The sequence below is a fragment of the Hakea prostrata genome, chromosome 9 (assembly GCF_041222555.1).
Source record: "Hakea prostrata isolate BN-2017 chromosome 9, UWA_Hpros_2, whole genome shotgun sequence".
Classification (NCBI taxonomy): domain Eukaryota; kingdom Viridiplantae; phylum Streptophyta; class Magnoliopsida; order Proteales; family Proteaceae; genus Hakea; species Hakea prostrata.
In genome coordinates this window covers 53,952,825-53,960,571 of record NC_142608.1, presented here as the reverse complement: position 1 = coordinate 53,960,571, position 7,747 = coordinate 53,952,825, and the positions used below count along the sequence as shown (strand labels likewise).

The 7,747-nt window shown below is 36.7% G+C and overlaps 1 pseudogene; it reads left to right on the top strand.

Moving 5' to 3' along the window:
* The first annotated feature begins 345 nt into the window (after positions 1 to 345).
* LOC149005574 (stearoyl-[acyl-carrier-protein] 9-desaturase 6, chloroplastic-like) lies at positions 346 to 6,238 on the top strand (annotated as a pseudogene).
* Positions 6,239 to 7,747: the final 1,509 nt, after the last annotated feature.

Sequence of the window (7,747 nt, the reverse complement as noted above, 5' to 3'; positions counted from 1 at the left end):
TTTCTATGACCAACATTGTACTCATTTCCTAGAACTCTTATAAATAGAAAATCTTCCCATTCCTTTGAGCAAGGTTTAAAGAATTGATATGGAGTATCATATAGGTCTATTAATTTTAGAGGTATACATATCAACTCGTATCGAGTATTGTATCATACTAGCCAAAGCATTATTTTAATGTAATCCAATAAGTGCCCTTTGAAAGGAGGGACGTATCAATGCATGCCCTTGGCTTTATTTCTAATGCCAATGCTTGTACACGTTTCCTAGAACTCTTATAAATAGAGAATCATCCCATCCCACCCCAGTGCATGCATAAGGAGAACTTCATCAGCTCAAATCAGTATGCAGTTGTCCTACGTCTTGAGCCACCCGCTCTCCTTCCCTAGAAAATGTAGTCCTGCTCTCACACATTATCCTCTGGAATCCCAGACTTCATCAGCAACCGCCACCCGTAGCTTACAGGGACGACGATCACCAGTCCCTGCTGTGGTGGCTGCTGCATTTCAGCCGATCACCCACATCCCCACTGTACCACCAGAGAAGGTGGAGCTTCTCAGATCACTTGGTGGGTGGGTGGGAGAAAATATCTTGCCGCTGTTAAAACCAGTGGAGAAAAGTTGGCAGCCACAAGATTTCCTGCCAGATTCATTCCTTCCATCGGATGAATTTATGGAGCAACTTCTGAGCTTGCGTGAGAGAACAGCAGGATTGCCTGATGAGTACTTGGGGGTATTAGTGGGTGATCTAATCACAGAAAAAGCTTTGCCTTCATACACATCTTTCCTCAATAGATTCAAAGGGATCAAAGATCCAACTGGAACCAGCCCCGATGGTTGGTCTGTTTGGATTCGATCCTGGACGGCTGAAGAGAACCGGCATGGAGATCTTCTCGAGATCTTCTCAACAAGTATTTATACTTGTCTGGACGTGTCAACATGCATATGGTCGAACGCACCATACAAAACCTTATCATCTCTGGCATGGTGAGCTATTAATTTTTCATATTAAAAAGCTAGGGTTGGCATTTTTCTGTGGAAACATATTAAGTACTACTTGACTAATACACCAAAAGCTCTGAAGCTAATGATATGCTTGCATTAGGTAAAATCAAATGGATCTTACTAAATGTTGTGTCCTAGCTGGTGCTGCTTAGTGTTGGGACTGCATCATGTATTTCTGATAAATATTGATGTTTTAACCAGCAGAGATTCCATCTCTTTTATTCCCCAAGGTGACTTCTCTCTCATTTCTCCCTTCATTCTCTCTGATCACTTGTTTTCGTATCTAAGGGTTTCCCAACAATCTTTCTCTTTAGGTGAAGACAAGCTTATGCCTTGAACCATGCATGCCTAACTTTTCTCCCTCTTTCTCATTTATTTATTCTCAATCTGATTCATCTTCAATCTGTCTACCCTATCAATTGTTTTCAAACTGATCCATCTATGGCGTCGATGGTATCACCTATTGGTGTGGTTGTGCTAGTACTCAGTGTCCTGAAATTAGAGTTTTTGCGATGTTGTGAAAAAAGATCGTGGGACTGTTTGATAGAGAAGAAGAAGAGTACTGAGATTCAATGGAGAAGAGAAGGTTATCACAGTTCATTTCTTAGATTCCTGTCTCCTTAGAACTCAAGGATACGCGCATATAGAACCGATCCTGTTCAAGTAAGGTCGTATCACAGTTCATTTCTATCACCACAGAAAAAACCTTCCAAAGAAAGAGAGGGGTATGCTTGGCTCCTCGCACGCCACCTGCAACAGCCGATCATTGAGCAGATGGGTCAATACGTGTGGCATACAGGGAGCCAGGCATAACCGATTTCACCTTTTTTACATCTTCTAAACCTCTTCTGCTAGCTCTTTTCTTCCAAAGGGAACCTCTTCAACAAGCTACCTAAGAATAAATTCATCTCTTTCACAAAGAAACCCAAGTCACCAACCAAGAGAGTTGAAAGGTGAGAAAGAGGCCGAGAGAAGATGAAGTGAGAGTGGAGGATTTAAAGAGCTCAGCAAGAAGATCTTTTCTATAAAAAAATGTTTTCCTTTTCTCATAAACCCAATTAAGAAATAAATCCCACTTCTTCAGGATTTTAAATTAGTAACTAAAAATAACGACATAGACCTTATCACTACTATCAATCTCTACCACAAAACCCAGAACTCCACCTCACCTCCCTTCCCTTCCCTCTTCCAGCCCCACAACAGCCCGGGCTTCTCTTTCTTTTCACAGATCATACAAAACTCCAAATGGATTTTGAAAGTTACATTTCTTTATTTTTTTCCGGTAAAGAAAGTTACATTTCATAGCTGGTGTGATAAAGGAAAATCTGCCCTTCACATATATAGTGAGTCATTTGCTATATTTAGTGAGACTATACTTGGGTTTCTTCTCTTTTAATGTTTCAGAAGAGGCAAGAGAATCTCTGGTACCCTTTCTCTCCATCTCATTTTCCGAACTAGCAGCTTTGAAAGGCTTTCCCTTTTTTTCACCTTTCTAAAGGGATTGCTTTCTTCTTCTGATCCTGACTTGTCGGGCGTGTTTGGACCTGAGGATTCTTTGCAGGAACCAAAGCCACCATTGATGCTAAGCCAAGAACTATTCCCCCCATTTTAATTAATTTACTATTCCCCACCCATAGGAGAAGCTAAAAATTAACAATGGTCAATTCCTTCCTTGTGGAAAACAGTAATATTTTTAATTATTCTTTTGGATAGGTACGCTTTTCGTATCATGTATCAAACCATGTATATGGATCAGATTGGGGATAGGATAGTGGCAATACCAGATCTCCATATTCGGACGGATTCGGTCAAATTCGAATGGTATTAGGATAGTTACTTTTTCAAATACAAAGTCTCTTGAATGTGTATTAATATTGGTTGAATACGAATTTTCCACCACCTGCTGACAATAAAAATTCATAAAATTAAGAAAAAAAAATCCAAGGTAACTTACTTTGGTGTCTGAGGTTCATCCAAGTCAGCTTGCGCGCACTTCGATTACATCCTCAGAAGGAGGATTTGTCATTCACAAGGATCGAACCCATGACCTCATCTGATGAGCACATTTATGTGTGAAATCTTAGGGCATAAAGCATGCATTTTACATACTTAGAGTTGAGCTACCTTGGGTTTTATGTTGTTTTTGCAGATTTTATGAATTTTTAAGACTTGAGCGAATATTTGGAGTTTTGGGTATGAAACATGCGATTTTACACGTTAGGATCTCCGTTCAAATTCTCAAACTTCCCTCGATCCAAAGCTAACACTCGGATCACTTCCCTTTTATTTTTATTGTTCGCATTTTTTTCTCCTATCTTTTATTTATGCATTGGTTATGTTTGCTTTATTTTTCGTTTTAATTCGATTGCATTAGATGTATGGATTAATACCGCTTGTTTAGTTTAATTAATTAGTTAACAAATCTGAATCATTACACTCTCGTATTACCATTAAGAGGTTAAATTCTAAGTGGCATATCTCCCTAAGATCGACCTGTTAGCTATACGATACTGTGCGCTTGTGGTTATTTTTATTTCACAAACAAGTTTTTGTCTCCATTGAGAAGTATGGATCTTACCACTCTACCAATCCTGCATTGACTACTTGCATAATTATTGGTCAAATAGTAATGGTCGGGAATGGGTATTACTATGAACCAGAGGTGAATCTGTCTCCTAAATATGTGGTAGAGTGGTGTGAGGGGAGTACAATTCTATAGCCTCGTGTGTGGAGGACCCCAACTCTATTACCATATCCACATCCTTTTAGTTTTCAAATGGATATAATTTCCTTAAGAGATGCGTTTGATTAATAATTCCATTTGGTTTGGTTTGTCCGGTCCAACGATTCGAGTTAGTTTGATTTTTTTTCTTCTTTTCACTCAAGTAGATGAAATCTCCACATGTTTATTTAAATAATCGAAATTAAAATTTACCATGCAATGTTGGACAGCACAAGCTAGCCACACTAACTATAACTATCGAGGACCCAACATTTTAGTAAGATCTATTTTGTATGGTATGACATTAAAACCCATGCACTACCATCGTGGGACTGAGATTTTGAGTCTCGAAGATGTATGTGTTCTCCTAACAATTATCCACCATACATTACGTCTACCTTTGAGTGCTAACAAAATGAATCAGAGGTGAGGCTCCGAGTGAGTATCAATAGAACCCTTCTAATATGTAGTAAAAGTATGAAAAGAGCACATACTAAACATCTAGATTTTGAAATTTTCACCACTCATGAATGCATCTGTGTATCTTTCACATTTTGTTTGCTCTTTCGGTGTCTAATGACAGAGCCCATTATTAAAAGCTACTCCGTACATGGGAATCATGTTCACTTCATTTCAAGAACGGGCAACATTCATAACACATGGCAAAATAGCTTTGTTGGCAAAGCATAGCGATGATCCCGTGTTAGCCAGTATCTGTGGTACCATTGCACCTGATGAGAAGCGACATGAAAAATCATATCAATAGATGATGGAGAAGCTATTAGAGATAGACCCCACAGATGCCATGCTGACAATTGTTGATACTCTGGGTCAGAACATTACGATGCCGGCCCACTTGATGTTCGATGGTGAAAACTCGAATCTCTTCAACCATTTCTCCATTGTCACAGAAGCTTGGTGTCTACACCCAGGGGTGGAACCAACATTTTATATTTGGGGGGCGAAGAATAGAAGTTCAGATTGGGGAAGCACCAATGCTTTTTCACCACACATATTGTGTGGGCCCTTATAAGACCCATTGGGAGTCTTACCTATGAATTATATTACTATATTAAGGAATAGGTCCACATATATTTTGTGGGGCCCACACATATTTGACAAAAATAGGTAAATTATTGATAATGATATTTTTTTTCAACAAAATATAGGTTAATTAAAGTATCAACACAAAAAAAAATACAGACTTCAACCCTAAAAAGTAGATGCAAACTAATTTTTTTTTTTTTAAGGTAAGAGTCTAAGAGATGCAAACTAACGGTAGTTAGTTACTTTACTAACTATAGACATTTTATTCACAGTATAAAATCATAAAACAAAATTGTATAAGAAATTAAGAAATAAAGAATATAAAATCAAAAAAATATTAAAAAAATGAGAAAGAGAGAAACAATAAATAAATTGAGAAATAGAAAGAGTACCCAATTGTGGAGAAGATTTTTTCCCAAATTTTCCTTAACCCACGCTTATAGAAATGGAAGAATAAATATGAAAAAAAGAAACGGAGAGAATAAATAGGAAGAAAAGAGGAGAGAGGAGAGTTTAGATATGAGAGAATAAATAGGGATTGAGGAGTTTCTAAACAGAAATGACATTTTAAATATCTAATAAGAGTTTTTTTTTTCCAGAAATATATATATATATATATATATATATATATATATATATATATTGATATATTTTTTGGATATGAGGTTCATTCGGGCCACCGCACCACGATTTACATCCTCAAGGGAGCTTAACCCATGTTTCAGAAATTTCCTTTAACCCATGTTTATAGAAAGAGGAGAGAATAAATATGGAAAAAAGGAACAGAAGAGAATAAATAGGAAGAAAAAAGGAGAGAGGAGAGTTGAGATATGAGAGAATAAATAGGGATTGAGGAGTTTCTAAACAGAAATGACATATTAAATATCTAATAAGAGTTTTTTTTTCAGAAATTTCCTTTAACCCATGTTTATAGAAAGAGGAGAGAATAAATAGGAAGAAAACATGTGAGAGAAAAAAAAGAAGGGAGAATAAATAGGGATTGAGGAGTTAGTTTTTAAATAGGGATGACATTTATACCCATTATTTTTCCATTCAATTTTTTTCTTAATATTGGGGGGGGGGGGGAATAATGAAATTTCACATGTAAGAAGAGAAAAAACTGGAAAAATAAAAGAAATTAATATAAAAATGAAAAAATTAAGTCAATTATGAAAAATTCTAAAAATCCGGGAGGGGGGGCCATGGCCCCCCTCTGCCCCTTAGTGGGTCCGCCCCTGATTACACCATTGCAAATTACTTTGACATATTGGAATTCTTGATTGGGAGATGGAAGCTGGAGAAGGTTGTGGGTCTCAACAGTGAAGCCCAGAAAGCCCAGGATTTGGTTTTTGGGTGGCCTCGTAAGATTTGAAAACTACAAGAATGGGCCAAAGAACGGGCCCAAAAGATGAAGCCACAAACCCTACCCTTTAGTTGGATCTTCAACAAGGAAGTCACTGTGTAGTGCTTTTTAAATATAATAATAATAATAATAATAATAATCCAACATAATAAGAAAATAAAAATCACAAGTTAATTTTGATTAATTTTTATCACCTCAATTCTCATGTGGCAATTTCCATGGGTTGGCTTTCTAGGGAGAAATTGATGAAAATTGACAAGAAGAAATTGTGGGGACAAAAATCCAATTTAAATTAGTGTGAGAAGTGAGAACAATGTTTTTTCTTCTTAAAAAAATATTCAAACAATTAAGTTCCCAATTAATATTTGAGAAATAAATGGTGGGGTGCCATTGTGTCCTAAACTAATATTGGTATATTATGTATCCAAACAGTGTATGGCTTGTATCTTTTATTATAATCCAAACAACCCCCACCCTCAATTTGTTTCCCTTTTCTTCTTTTTTGTTGCTACATCATGCATCTAAACGGTATATATCTAGGGGTGGAGTCAGAATTTAACATCGAAAGGGGTCAGATACCAATATTTAACACACTACACAACGAATTCTCTACCCATTATCTTATATCGTTAAAAATATTCTTCAAACGGGAGTCCAAGTACTTATATTTCATGCATGGAAAAAGCGTTAAGGGGGGAAATTTCAAATTTTGGGAAGTGAATAGGGGAAATTTCAAAAAATTAGGAGGCGGAGAAGTGCTGATATTTCAGACACGTTAGAAAGAATGCGGGAAATTAAAAAATTAGTAACAAAAAGAGGAATTTTCAAAAATTCAGTGGGGCAGGGGTGGGGGGTTCCATGGCCTCCCATCCCTAATTTAACTCCGTCTGCTCATTTATATGCTTTCATTTTTGGAAAACTGTCAATGCCACCCCCTGAGTTACCCCCTAATATTAATGCCACCCATTGTGTTATTCAATTTATGGGTCAAACCCCCTAATACTAACACCTTTAGTTCCAGTTATTTATCCATTTCCATTATTACCCCCACATCTTAAGTTTTAAAGCATTATTCATGATGCATATCTCCCAAACTTTGTCATGATTTTGTGATTTGGAAAGGAAGAAGTCATGGTTGGTAGAGGGAGATGAAAAACAAGTAGAGCACCGGTTTTTCTTTCAAGGTTATTTTTGTCTTTTTTAAGAATTTAATTTGCTTACATTAGCACTTAACTATGGTTCCCTAACAACAAAGGGTATTTTTTTCTATATTTTACGCTATAGGGGTTTGATTACTAAATTGGATAACTAAGGAGGTGGCATTAATTTTAGAGGGCAACTCAGTGGATAACGCTAAAATTTTCCCATTATTTTTTTTCTGGTCATAAGAAGTCGAAAAATGTTGTAACGAAGCCCTCTTAAAGCTCTGACATTGCTAATTGATTACTTTAGAGGACTTTTTTTCACCTTCCACTTGTGAGTGAGGGAAATTCTTATCCAAGTTGAATTTATGGCCGCTGATTTGGTGAAGGGTATGTGAGGCACTAAAGGAAATCAACAAAAAGAAAATATTGAGTTCTAGATTAGCGTTAGAGAGTAAAAGGTTTGGGG